This window comes from Hevea brasiliensis, chromosome 14 (assembly GCF_030052815.1).
Source record: "Hevea brasiliensis isolate MT/VB/25A 57/8 chromosome 14, ASM3005281v1, whole genome shotgun sequence".
Lineage (NCBI taxonomy): Eukaryota > Viridiplantae > Streptophyta > Magnoliopsida > Malpighiales > Euphorbiaceae > Hevea > Hevea brasiliensis.
The window spans coordinates 83,414,484-83,429,458 of NC_079506.1; the positions used below are offsets into that span (position 1 = coordinate 83,414,484).

The 14,975-nt window shown below is 33.4% G+C and overlaps 1 long non-coding RNA gene across 2 annotated transcripts; it reads left to right on the forward strand.

Annotated features, from left to right (window-relative positions):
- Nucleotides 1-8,117: 8,117 nt before the first annotated feature.
- LOC110636602 (uncharacterized) lies at nt 8,118-10,212 on the forward strand. Of its 2 annotated transcripts, none has more exons than XR_009143508.1 (3): nt 8,118-9,542; nt 9,628-9,801; nt 9,940-10,212. It is a non-coding gene; the product is annotated as an uncharacterized LOC110636602 (long non-coding RNA). The 2 variants fall into 2 exon arrangements; XR_009143509.1 differs by having other exon boundaries at nt 8,118-9,448.
- The last annotated feature ends 4,763 nt before the right edge of the window (nt 10,213-14,975 follow it).

Consider the following 14,975-nt stretch of genomic DNA (forward strand, 5'->3'; position numbering starts at 1 on the left):
CTTGATATAACATTGACCAAGAATATTTTTTTGGAACAATGCTATAATGCAGTCAGAATCTCATAATTATGACAATATTATAATTTCCACTGTTATGCATATAAGTCCCATGGACTTTATCTTTATTAATTAATATTCATTAAAATTAAATGATATAATTAAAGATAAAGCAGCCTTTTATTAAGAATAAAGTATATATATATACATGAATTAAGTGATCACACTTGCAATTAACACATTGGTTGCAGTGCACATACACTAACAATCTCCCACTTGAACTAAAGCCAATCACCCATGTATCTAATGCCATAACCCTGCAGGTGGTGATCGTGTCTTTGTTGGGACAATGCATTAGTAAGAGGATCTGCAAGATTTTCTTCAGTGTGGACCTTTTCTATCATTGCATTCTTTCGCTCAATGATCTCTCTGATCAAATGGAATCTCCTAAGCATATGTTTGGATCGCTGATGAGACCTTGGTTCCTTAGCTTGTGCTATGGCTCCATTGTTATCACAGTATAGAGTTACTGGATCAACAATGCTAGGAACCACACCAAGTTCAGTGATGAACTTTTTGATCCAAACAGCCTCTTTTGCTGCCTCAGATTCAGAGATGTACTCAGCTTCAGTTGTAGAATCTGCTGTAGTTTCCTGTTTGGAACTTTTCCAACTCACAGCACCACCATTAAGTATGAAAATATAACCAGACTAGGATTTGCTATCATCTTAATCAGATTGAAAGCTGGCATCGGAATACCCTTGAACTACCAGTTCACCATCTCCATAGACCAGAAACATATCTTTAGTCCTTCTCAAGTACTTAAGAATGTTCTTTACTGCTGTCCAGTGACGTTCACCTGGATTAGCTTGGTATCTACTAGTTATGCTTAAAGCATAAGGTACATCTGGTCTTGTACATAGCATGCGATATAGGCAAGAATCCTCGTTTTGATTCTTCCATGTTAAACAGTTTTAACACTTTGTCTATGTACACAGATTGTGACAGACCAAGGAGCCTTCTGGATCTAGCTCTATAGATTTTAATTCCCAAAATATAGGCTGCCTCTCCCAAATCCTTCATGGAGAATTTCTTGGATAACCATATCTTTACAGATTGGAGTAATGGCACATCATTTCCAATTAATAATATGTCATCTACATATTAAATAAGGAAAATGATTCCACTCCCACTAACCTTCTTGTAAACACAAGGTTCATCCACATTTTTAATGAAGTCAAACTCTTTGACTGTTTCATCAAAATGGATGTTCCAACTTCGTGAAGCTTGCTCTAGTCCATAAATGGACTTTTGAAGCTTGCATACTTTGTTAGGAAATTCTTTGGATTCAAACCCCTCAGGTTGTGTCATGTACACATCCTCTTGCAAATTCCCATTTAGGAATGCGGTTTTGACATCCATTTGCCAAATTTCATAATCATGGTATGCAGCTATAGCAAGCAAAATCCTTATAGATTTTAGCATGGCTACTGGCGAGAAGGTTTTATCAAAGTCCATGCCTTGCCTTTGCCTGTAACCTTTAGCAACCAGCCTGGCTTTATATGTTTGTACATTACCATCCATGTCAGTCTTTCTCTTAAAGACCCACTTACACCTAATGGGTTTTATCCCTTCAACTGGTTCAACCAATGTCCATACTTGGTTGATGTACATGGAATCCATCTCAGATTTCACGGCTTCAAGCCATTTCACGGAGTCAATGTCACACATTGCTTCCTGAAAGTTAGCAGGTTCTTCTGGTAAGAATGACATGTCATTATCAGCTTCTATTAAAAGATCCAATCTTGTAGGAGCATGACGTATTCTACTAGACTTTCGAAGTTCCTGTGTTACTTGAGTTTCAGGCTGTGCATCTGATGCTACAGTCTCACTCATCGGTTCCATTTGGATGGTAATTTGTGGTTCTTGAATTTCTTCAAGATCTATTTTACTCCCACTGCTACCTTTGAGAATAAATTCCCTTTCAAGAAAGGTAGCATGCCTTGAGACAAACACTTTTTGCTCAGTTGAATGGTAGAAATAATATCCAATTGTTTGTTTTGGATATCCCATAAATTTGCATTTATCTGATTTAGAACCTAGCTTATCAGAAATTTGACGCTTCACATAAGCATCACATCCCCAAATCTTTATATGTGATAGTGAAGGTCTCTTGCCCATCCATATCTCATATGGTGTCTTTTCAATAGATTTGGATGGAACTCTATTCAGAAGGTATGCAGCAGTTTGTAGGGCATAGCCCCAAAAAGAAACTGGAAGGTCAACATTACTCATCATGGATCGCACCATATCTAATAGGGTTCGGTTCCTTCTTTCAGAAACACCATTATGTTGTGGCGTTCCAGGAGGTGTCAACTGGTGAAAAATCCCATTCTCCTTTAAATAATCTTGAAACTCCTAGCTTAAGTATTCTCCACCTCAATCAGATCGAAGTATTTTGATACTCTTTCCAATTTGTTTCTCCACTTCATTTCTGAATTCTTTGAACTTTTCAAAAGATGCAGATTTATATTTCATTAGATATACATGCCCATATCTTGAATGGTTATCAGTAAATGTAATGAAATATGTGTATCCTCCTATAGCATGAATAGTCATTGGCCCACATACATCTGAATGTATTATGCCCAACAATTCAGTAGATCTTTCACTCTTTCCAGTGAAGGGTGATTTGGTCATTTTTCCCATTAAGCAAGCTTCACATGTTTCATATGATTCATAATCAAAAGGATCAAAATATCCTTCCTTATGTAACTTTGTGATTCTTGTTTCATTTATATGACCTAATCTACAATGCCATAGATAGGATGGATTTTGATTATTTGATTTTAATTTCTTGCTATTTATGCTAAGAACAGGCCTTTCAAGATCAAGTATAAACAAACCATTTGCATAAACACCAGATCCATAGAAAATATCATTATTATAAAAGGAACAACATTTGCCTTCAATAATAAATTTAAAACCATTCAGTGCTAGGCAAGATACAGATATGATATTTCTAGTTAGTACTGGAACAAAATAACAGTTATCAAGTTCAAGCAAAAGGCCCGTAGGCAGAGACAAAATACATGTTCCTACGGCTAAAGCAGCAACCCTTGCTCCATTTCCAACCCGTAGGTCCATTTCACCTTTCTGTAAAGGTCCAGGTCTTCTTAGTTCCTGCATATTATTACAAAAATGAGATCCACATCCGGTATCTAATACCTAAGAACATAAATTTGACATAGATAAATTTATCTCAATCATAAACATACCTGAAGTAGAAGCTTCATTAAGCTTCTTCTCCTTCAGTGCAGCAAGATAATCAGCACAGTTCCTCCTCCAGTGACCTTCTTTGCCACAGTGATGGCAAGTACCTTTATCCTTTTTAATGCCCCCAGTAGGCTTGAGTGCTTAGGGAAAGTCCCTTTCTTCTTATTGTTCTTTTTCTTGGACCTTTTGGATTTGGTCTTAGAAGATTGAACCATAAGAACAAGGGACTTGTTCTTCTTAAGTTCCCCTTCAGCAGTAGTTAGCATCCCCAACAGTCCAGGCAATGTAGTTTCCAACTGATTCATGTTGAAGTTCATTATGAACTGTGACAAGCTAGGAGGTAGAGATTGTAAGACTAAGTCAATACTTAACTCGTGATCCATGACAAAACCCAATTGGCCTAATTTTTCAATATAGCCAATCATCTTTAGAACATGAACATTCACTGAAGATCCTTCTGTCATCTTACAGCGAAACAATTCCCTTGATACCTCATACCTTTCATTCCTGCATTTTGAATCAAACAACTCCTTGAGATGCAAAATGATTGTTCGAGAATCCATATTCTCATGCTGCCTTTGAAGTTCAGGAGACATGCTAGCCAACATCACACATGTGGCTTGCTCATCATCATCTGTATGACGAATGAACTCACTTAGTACCTTTTCAGGAGCATCAACAGGAGGAATACTGGGTTTGGCATGTTCAAGGACATATAGCCTCTTTTCTTGCTTGAGAACAATTCTCAAGTTTCTATACCAGTCCAAGAAATTTGGTCCAGTCAACTTATTAGCATCCAGTATGCTACGTAGGGAATGGTTGTTACTCATGGTGATATTAGTGATCTACAGATACAAATATAAAAATTGTATTAATTTCATGTATATGATTTTCATTAACCAAATTATATAAGGTCTTTAATATCCATTTGGTCTCCCACTATTTTACTCAAATTAATAGCCCTCACCATTAATTCGGGAAATTTAACGCATTAATTTCCTTAGTGGGCTAGGATCCCATTTAATTTTATTTGACCTTGAGTGTGCTCAACAAATCAAAATAAAATTAAATTAGGTAGATAACTATTTATCAATCACATCTCTATGTGACTCCTAGATCAGCTAGGTGACAACTATTTGTCTAAACATAATTTTATGTTTCTCCAAACTATGCCTCTGATTCTACATGATCATGAGTGTGCTCATCCAAATCATGTAAATCAGTTAAATAAAACCCATTGTTCACAAATATCCAATATTTCATAGCCATAAACATGTTCGAGAGAAAAGCAACCTTGAGTGTGCTCAACAAGTTAACTTTAATATAGAACTCAGGTTTATACTATAACAATGGAAGGCATCATGTTCATAACATGTACTTAATATTTGAATGAGGGATTTTGGGTCTATGCCAATTTTTAGGTCTCATTAATTAACATGCTAGCAATATCATACATCACATATATATAACATACACCCTTAGCATGCATTTCTAATTGGATGATTATGGACTTTATTAAATAATTTTCTCGAGCCATTTGAGAAAATTATAGGGTCAAAAACCTAGGTAGTAGCATTGTAGGACTTCACAAGTCTTCTTAGCAGCTCCTTGAAGTATATTCATCAGCTCCTCTTTCTGCTTACATTCATAAATAATTTTCTTATCTACTCTTTCTAAAAACTACATAACGTTTATATATTTCAGAAATTGAAACCTCGAGTTTCATTCGAGGGGAGTAAGATAAGAAAAGAATTTACAATACAGAATATAAGAGAAGGCGGGGAACACAGTCCCTATTTATGAATATACAGACATTCAACCATATAAAGAGTAATCGCATTGGTCTTTAGTCCATAACCATCCATCATGCATTATAATCAAATTAAAATGCATAAATAAATTTAATCATCCTTATTGTTGTTGTTGGTTTCATGTGTAATTAAAATAATATTTCTAACAATTAGAAATATTAAATAAAAATATATATATATAATGTTCCTCCCACTAAATAATTCTATTTAATTGTCTTGGAAACAATTTCCTTTAATTAATAAGTAATTTAATCACAATTAAATACCTATTAATTTAACAAAACAATTAAATCAAATTTTATACTACCCAATGCAATATATAATTTAGAAACAATTTTCTAATATTATATATATATGAGTTAAACAATTTAATTCAATATCTAATCTAATTAGATAATTAAAATCTAAAATAATTTTAGACGCTACATAATTTGCCATCAATTTTAGAAAACACATTTTCAAAATTGATATTGAATTAAACAATTTAATTCAATAAATTCCTTTATTTCAAATGCCCTAAATTAATTTTAGAAACTAATTTCCAAAATTAATATTAAATTAAACAATTTTAATTTATCTTCCAATTGAACTAAAATAAAATCATAGTTTTATTTATTTAAAAAAAATAGAATTAATTTTAATAAAATAATATTATGTAATTATTAATTTTAGTCAATAGGAAATTCAAGGGCAAAACTGGAATAAGGAAATCTTAATGGCATAATTGCAAATTCTGCCAAAACAAGAACCTATTTATAGCCACATGACCGGTGGCAATTTTGTAAATAATAGCAGTGGCAGTTTTGCAATTACAAGCAAAAGTAATGGCAGTATTATACAGTGGCAAAACTGTAAATATCATGAAACAGAGTGGCAGCAAACTGCTCCTTTCTCCTTCCTCGTCCAGTCTGGTTTTCCAAAAACCAGCAGCCCACACTTGAAACCACCAAGTGCAGCAGGTTCAGCAGCCATCTCCATGGCTGTTTCTGGCCGCAGGAGCGTTGTTGACACTGCCAGAACCAGCCAGCAGCAGCATCAAGCTGCCATTCTCCTGTCGCACTACCAGTAGCTTCGCATGGCTTTGACGGCCATAAATCTGCTGCATTTGGGGCGGCTGGACGACGCATTGCCACCATGAAGACCACCGAACGTCCAACATGCATTCCGAATGGTCCTTTGGCGGAGCCAATCTCTAGCAAACGAGCTTCCTTGCTCGATCTGGAAAACCCTCAAATGGGTTTCAAAAACAGAAAAAAAAATCCCAGATTTTTCCTTCTTTTTTTTTTTATTATAGATTAAAATCTATAAGAAACAAAACCCAAATCTTCAAAAATTTCAGATCCAAATTTGAGCAGAGAAAAAAAAAATTTTGGGAGAAACAATATATAATCACATGAATTTAATACTCAAACTAACACCAACAACAACAAAACATTCCATAATTAATTAAAATGGCTCTGATACCACTGTTAGGAAGCATTAATTCTCAATTAAACAAGATCAACTTTAACTAAGTATGGAATGGTGATAATTAAAATAAAATTATTTATTAAATTGCCTCAAACAGCTTGTGGAATTTTCTAACCACCGGACCGGGTTGTAGCAAACCACCAGCCGTCCAGATGTCCGGCCTCTGATGGTATCCACACAGACCGGTTGTGAGGAAATTCTCCAAGACACTCTTAGAGAATATATTGGGAGTTTTTATGAGTGCTAGCTCTTTCCTAACTTATGTAGAATGGAAGACAAACTTCCCTATTTATAGGGAACAACCTCTTTTAATTATAAATTTAACCCTTTAAATTTGTTAATTATAAATTGACCCCTTATATGAATTATAATTCACATAATTAATTCCTATAATTTTAGAAACTTTAAATTAAGTCTATACTTAATTATTAGGACATTAAGCAGTATAAATTAAATTTATACTTCAGTCCTTAAGTCTCTAGAATTATTTTTATCAAGTCCAACTTGATAATCCAATTTAATTCATCACTTACAGGTGTGTGACCCATTAGGTTCCTAATATGTTGGCAACAAATATAATTAAATAAAATTAATACTTTAATTTTATCATCAATTCACAATTGATTAATTATATTTGTAGATCATTATTGACATCTAGCAATGTGTAACGACCACCCAAATATTAAAACTTCTCAAAGTAGTTTGACTAACCTTTCTATGATCAGTCTGTCAGTGTAATTAATATCCCTTCAACATAATATTTCGATTTATACATTGATGCATGGAATGTGTCTGCTATATATAAATCATTTCTGTCCTCCCAGTATGATTGATTAATTAAATAAGATCTCAATCTTATTTTACCTTGGGCAAGGATTTAATAATCCATACTGGCCAAGAACAATTGAAATATTTTCCTTAATTATCTAAGGTGATGAATTCTATCTTGACAATTAAATATCTCCACATAGTTCATACTATATCCAACAGCTGCCACATCCGTTATCTTTATATAAAATGACATGTGAGCAGTATCAAAACACGGTAATTCCTATATAAGATAACTTAATGTCTCAAGTCTAAGGATCATTTACACGACTGTCACATGAGTCTTTCCATAGACACAGATAAACTTCCATATGGAATCCTCATGCGGGTCAGTTCAGTAAACTTGTCACCACAAGTACTTACACGTTGGTTCTAGGTATCTCACGTACCTCAGCTTAATGAGAACTGCTGCTTCCTTTCATAAAAGAAAGAATGCAACGTGTATTGGTCTCAACAGTTATATCAATGTCCAATCTTGATATAACATTGACCAAGAACATTTTTTTGAAACAATGCTATAATGCAGTCAGAATCTCATAATTATAACAATATTATAATTTTCACTGCTATACATATAAATCCCATGGACTTTATCTTTATTAATTAATATTCATTAAAATTAAATGATATAATTAAAGATAAACAGCATTTTATTAAGAATAAAGTATATATATATATATGAATTAAGTGATCACACTTGCAATTAACACATTGGCTGCAGTGCACATTCACTAACACACCCATCTTGTAAAATCTTACCTTCTGTTTCAAAAGTGTGACTTTGCTCGATTTGCGTTTGATTCTATGCCAAACGCAAGCTTTAGATTGTAAAATTCTATGCTATGGGCTTATGCACGCGTGAAAAATCACCAAGAAGCTTTTAAATTGTACCATTGCTTGTTAAATGAAACTTAGAGCCGGATAAGTTAAATGAAACTTAGAGCCAGATAAGTATACTTCTACGTTTGTTTTGAAAGCTTGCACTGGTGCATTAGAATTTAAGGAGGTTGTTCTGCTTCAATATGATATGCTCTTTCGAGAACTAGAGTGATATTTTTATTGGGACTGATCCTGTTGACGGGCTTTGTAAAATGGGCGATTTGTAGATTTAGCAAGAGACGTATTTGATAAAATGTCTGGGAAAGATGTTATAATGTGAAAAGCAATGCTTTTGGGTTTGTCGCAGAGTGTTTTATCCTAGGGAGGCATTTGGGTTTATTAGGAATAAGCAATCGGTTGATGTGGCTATACCATTTATGCAAAATTTGGATAACTAGATGCAATTAAATCTTTGCTTCAAGGGCTGAAAGGAAGGGATTTGGTTGCTTGATCAGCATTTATGGATGCCCTTGTTCAATCAGGGTATCCTGAAGATGCTCTGTCACTACTTCCTGATTGTGCAGAAATATTGTCCCTGAGATTAGATAAAAGCGTGCACTGTTATATTGTTAAAACCCATATTAATTTGGGTATATCAGTCGGAACAGCCTTTGTTTCCTTGTCTGCTAAAAGTGGATTCTTTGCTTCCGCATTGACTATATTCAATAAAATGGCATGCAAAATTATTGTGACGTGGAATGCTTTGATAAATGGGTACACACAGCATGGTGGCATATATCTGAAATATGCCCAGACTCGGGAACTATGGTGGATTTGCTTTCAGTTCAGCATTTTTCCTTTTATATGACCAAGACCAAGGATCTTGCATCCATAGAATCATTACAGAGTATGGCTTTGAATCTCTATGTCATGTAAAAAAAGCTTTCAATTGACATGTATGACCAATGTGGAAGCCTTTCCACCGCTGAATTCTTGTTCAAGGGAACCGAGTCTGAAAAGGATGAGATATCTTGAAATGTATTGATTGCAGGATGTGCACAGGGGACATGCTAAAGAAGCTATTCCAACATGTTGCAGGATGAAAGTAGAATTTTCATCCTAATTTAGTTACAAATTGGGAGCGTCCTTCCTGCACTGCCATATCTGTCAGCCTCAAAGAAACGCCTGGCTTTTCATGCCTGTATTTGAGCCTCCAAATTGTCTTATCGATATGTACACTAAACGTGGTGAGCTTCATTACTTAAGAACATATTTCTTAAGACGAGGAAAGATAGTTTCATTGAATGTGATGCTAGCAGGGAATGCAGTTCATGGGCAACGGTATCATGCTATTGAATTTTTCTCACTTGCGCAAAAGAGTCAAATCAGGGTTGATTCTTTATCCTTGTGTGTTGTATGGTTGCAGACATGCAGGTTCAGTAGATGGAGGAAAATATTTGATTCCATGCACAAAAAGCACCAGCTTGAACCAGGTTTGGAACACTATGCTTGAATGGTGGATCTGTTACGTCGTGCTGGATTATTTGATGAAATTTTGCACTTAATCAAGGAAATTTCACGGGATCCTGCAGATGCCAAGGTATGGGGGCCTTACTAGGCGCATGTATAATGCATTCTAATGTCCTGTTAGACGAATTTGCACTGCATCTTCTTGTTAAACTTGAGTCTAAGAATCCGATTCATCATGTGGTTTTATGAAATATCTGTGCAAATCCAGGAGGCGGGGAGATGCCTGATGTACAACATCAAAGATGATCAAGACAAAGCTGAAGAAAAGTCCAGGATGGAGTTGGGTGTGGGGAAGTAGACAAATATAAGGTATATTTGCATTTGGAGGGGTGACAAGGGCTATTCACAAGGAAAAGAATATTATTCGTAATAGACCTACAACCAGTTGACCATGCGCGTTTAGGTAAAAAAAATCTTTTCTAATAAAACTTCCTATATAATGGCAAGAATATGTTGGTTGGGGGTCTATCAAGGGTAAATTACCTCGACAGTATCTAACGTAGGATATATATATATATATATATATATATATATATATATATATATATAGCGGTATTTAAACTTTAATTTATAACTCTAAACTCTCTAATTTTTAATTTAAGTAATATAAAACTCTAATTTATTTTGAGGTTATTTTTACTGATATGATACCTATCAGATTAAAAATTATATTCTCTTTGTTAATTTGATATTTATCGTAAAAAAAATAATCTTGTTCCCTGTCTACTCATAGCCCTTACTATTTAAATTAAATAGATTGACACTTTAATAACCTAGAACTTTTTTATCTAAAATTATGAATCCATGAAAAAATAATTTTTAATCTGACAAAAGCCACAGAGGAAAAAAATAACCTAGAAAGTAGAAACTGGTTATTGAATATCATAAAGGGTTTTACGTTATTTAAATTAAATATTATGGGGATTTTGTGTTATAAATTGAGTTTAGGTATCTTATTATTTTATACTCCTAAGTTGAGATATGTGTATAACACACTCAGTCTATTAATAAAAGTGATATTGTTTAGACTTGTTTCAAATCAAATCGAACCAAATTCAAAAAACTGAAAATTGAATTTAATGTTTTTAAAATCAAACCAAACTAATTGCATTAAAGGAGTCTAACTGAGACAAATCAGAACATTCAATTTCGGTTCAGTTATCAATTTGGTTTTGCAATTTAACAAGTACTCATTTAATTGCAAATTACATAGCAAATTAGAATCGATTAAAAATATATATATATATGCCAAAGATGAATCGATTTATTAGCACAGATTCAACACAAAAGAAGCACATTTGCATCAAATTAGAATAGAAGCAAAGTCATGCATTTGCATATTTGCAAAGACAACAACTAAAATTAAATTCATAAGTCACAACTAAAATCATAAACTGCAAACTTGCTTGTCAGCTGAGGAAGATGGAGTTGAGAGGGACGAGGGGACTATCGTTGTTAGGAGATATGTCTTTTCTGTTTCGACAGACCCAAGAGAGGCTGTGGAGGAGCTACTTCGTAAGAGAGGGATTGAAGGGAGAGGAAGCCTATTTCTCAAAGGGGAAAGGACCTATGGGGCCTATGTTGTTTACCAAAGGTAAGTCTTTCTGTTTCTCAAAGGGGATAACAATATGGGTCTAGTGGGAAAACAAAGCACGCCAATGCGTCGTTGTGGGTCTACGCTGCTATGTGTTTGGTGGACGTTGCTGGACATCGATGTGGGTCTCGTGGGTTTATGTTGAGTATGGATGACAGTAGAGGGGATGTAGGATGCGAGGTTGATGATGGAGACGATGGGAAAGGGTTGGTTGGGTATGTGATATGAGAATATGCTGTTAATAACATGGTGAGTACTAGAAGTGAAACGATGTGTACTGGTGAAAGGGGAGTCGTTAGAAGGGTCTAGAGCTGCAGCATAGAATATGGGAAGAAGCAGAGCATTCATCGTTCTTCTTTAGCTACTCTTCTATGGCTACCAGTTGTATAAATAATGAAAGAATGTTTATATGATGTATCTTGGATAATAGATCAGTGAAGAACTGTCTCTCTTTCTCTCTCTAAATTCTATTGATTCTCTCTATATTCTTTGTTCTTCCTGTTCTTGTGTTCCTGTGGCTGGAAAATCACGTAACAGGATGTACGCTTACAGCTTGTGTGAATTGGCTAGATGGTGGTGGAGCACTGGAGCTGCGCAGAGAAAGAAATTTCGGGAAAAGAAACGGGGATGGGAAGAACTGAGGAAGCAAGGCTGCAAGGGTTTATGGAGGGATAGCAGGAGGGTAAGAGTTCTTCCAAACGCAGTTGTTTCATCTTATTTCGTTTCGGCTTCGTTGAACAGAAAATTTTCTTTAAATCCGTCGCTAATAGCCCAGATTTCTTTCCTCTCATTTCCAGTTTCAGTTCAGGCATGCTATTTTATTGTCATGGATAATTGCAGCACAATCCATTAAACAATTATAACAGTGCTAATTCTGCTTCAATTGTTGAAAAACCCTGGAGTTTTTATTCAGACATTATTGATTATATGTTATTGAAATTCACATTCCAAGCTAATTTTCGATGAACCCACCTGAAGCAGCAGGTGATTTTGCAACTGAAACACAACTTGCATGAACTTTTTCACTCTTCACCATATAATGTAACAATCGGGCCCTGAAATCTGGACCATGAGCAATGTAGTTCACAAATTTGTAATGGCAATTCTTTCCCATCAGAAGAAGTAGATAGCAGCATTCATCAGTAACAATCCCACTCCCAAAAACTGCATCGAATATCTCTTTTCCGCACGCTGGAGTAATATGCTTTGCACATTCATCCAAGAACTTGAACAATCCTGGCCTTGAAACTGGCTCCTGCAATGGTGTAGAAACACCAAAATCAATAGCAACTGTGAGTATTGGAGAGATTAGAAATACTCCACTAGCAAAGATCAGTGCTAAGATGATGGAAAAGTTGTTGAGTCCTTCCATGTTTATTCACACCAAGAAAACTTCTTGAAGATAAATGAAATTGATTAAGGATTTAAGAGTGATTTATAGGGCTTAAGAGGTTGTGTATGTTTGAATAGATGATCATAACGTTTCTTGGATTTTTATTATACAAATTAAATATACTTTAATTGATGTTTTATAGGTTTAAATATACTTTAATTAATGTTTAATTAACGTTTACTTTCTTCTAATAACATTTGTACATGGCAATTATGCTTCACTTGAATTTTTTTTTCTAATTTCCAATATAATTTCACTTCATTTTATTCAGGTTTGAACCCAAAGTTAAAATGAGATTTTTTTTTGTTCATGCAACGGAAGCCAGAATGGTAGGGTATGAGTTTTGATGTCAATCTCTCCTGTTAATAATTTACTTGATGAAGGGTGAATTAACTTTTTTTTTAATCCATTGCAATTATGTATGATATTATCTTACTTAATTTTAAATCGATTAATATTCTCAAAACCCCCCAAATTTATTTTAAACTTGATTAATTAAAATTTATTCTCAATTATCCAAATCTATTTCAAACCTAATTATTATTATTAAAAATATTTGACTCCATTTAATTTTTTTATATTTTAATTAATAATCTACATAAAATTATTTTTTATTAATAATTTATATATTAAAATTTAATAATTCTATAAAATATTTAAATTCTATTTTATTTAAAATAAAAATATAAAAATTTATAAATATTATTATAAAAAAATATTTTTAATACTGAATATGTTTCAAATGCGATTATATATCACAAATTCGTCCTATTAGTATTCGATCGAATCAAGTATCTATAAAAATCCAACCCTCGAACTCCCTAAGGTTCCTAGATACAAATTAGACTCATTTGACCTAATGAACTAGCCATCGAACAATATAGGCATTGGATTCAAAGTTTGAACATTTTCATTCAAGACTTCAATGATGGTTGGTGCGCTGGTATCTTTAATAACAGTAACAGGAACTGATTCGCCCTGCCTCTGTTTTGGATTAGCAACTAAGGTATGTGCAATCTCTGTTGGGTTGAGAATTTAAACCTCTTCTCCCTCGAGAATGGGTCCATTGTCAAATTGTTCCATTATTTGAGGAACTTGGACATTGAGTCTCTCGAAATCTTGAGACACGACAGTATCTTTGTCTAGCAAGCTTCTTGTTTTTAGAGGCATTAGAAATCCTATAATAAACAAATACCGAAGGAAAAGTGAGATTCATGCCAAAACAAACAATCTTGGTTGAGAACATTGGAAAATTGTTTTGATACTGTAGGAGATGGTTCCACTGGGCGTGCTAAAAATTGTTTGCAATTTTTGGTGAAGAACAATAGTGTAAAATGTAGAATGTTGATGTGAGAATCTGTAAAATTTGTTCCATTAGTCGTGCCAAAATTTTGATTATCTCACAACTTATGGTTTTGTAAGTATGTCAAATACTAAATATATTGACTATATGACTGTGCTTTCTAATTTCTAAATTAAACAATTGTGAGAACTGGTTACACTGAACACAGTTTAACCTTTAAATGTAATGTGAATATGAAAGATAACTGGAATTGAAAAGTAAGATTGTATTGATTGTTGAAGGAAATTATAAGACTTTTAAAAAGTAAAATGTAACAACTTGAAAATTAAAAATTACTTGGAATTGAAATTAATAAAAAATGTAAATGACAAATTAATTGCTGAAGTCATAGATTGAATGCAATGCAGGAGTCATTGGATTGCTGATTTGTGTTGTTAAATTGAGTTGTTTAGCTGAGTTGTTGGAGCTGTACATATGATATTTATAGCTCTCATTGCAAGTACATGAAGTACCTAGAAGTATCTAGAAGCTACTTTGTAACTTCACAACTTCTTAATATTTATCTCCTAATCATTCATAATTATTTATTAATTTATCTTTAAGTCTTTAATTAATTAAATCAATAAAATAAAATTAATTAAATTAATTTTATAAAAAATTTAATTATTTTAGTGCAAACAATAAAATACTTAAAATTTAATAGGTAATACAAAATCTCCTAATTATTAATTTAAGTAATACAAATTTTCCAATAAATTTTATAGGTTATTTTTATAGATGTACGCTTGTTAAATTAAAAAAAAAATATTTTTTTTGTTAATTTTTTATAAAATATTATAAAATAATGTTTTTGTAATTAATTTGAATTTATTTATTCATTCAAACTTATTAATTCATGAAAAATATATATTTTTTAATTTAATAATTGTGACGGCATCTATAATTCGGGCTGGT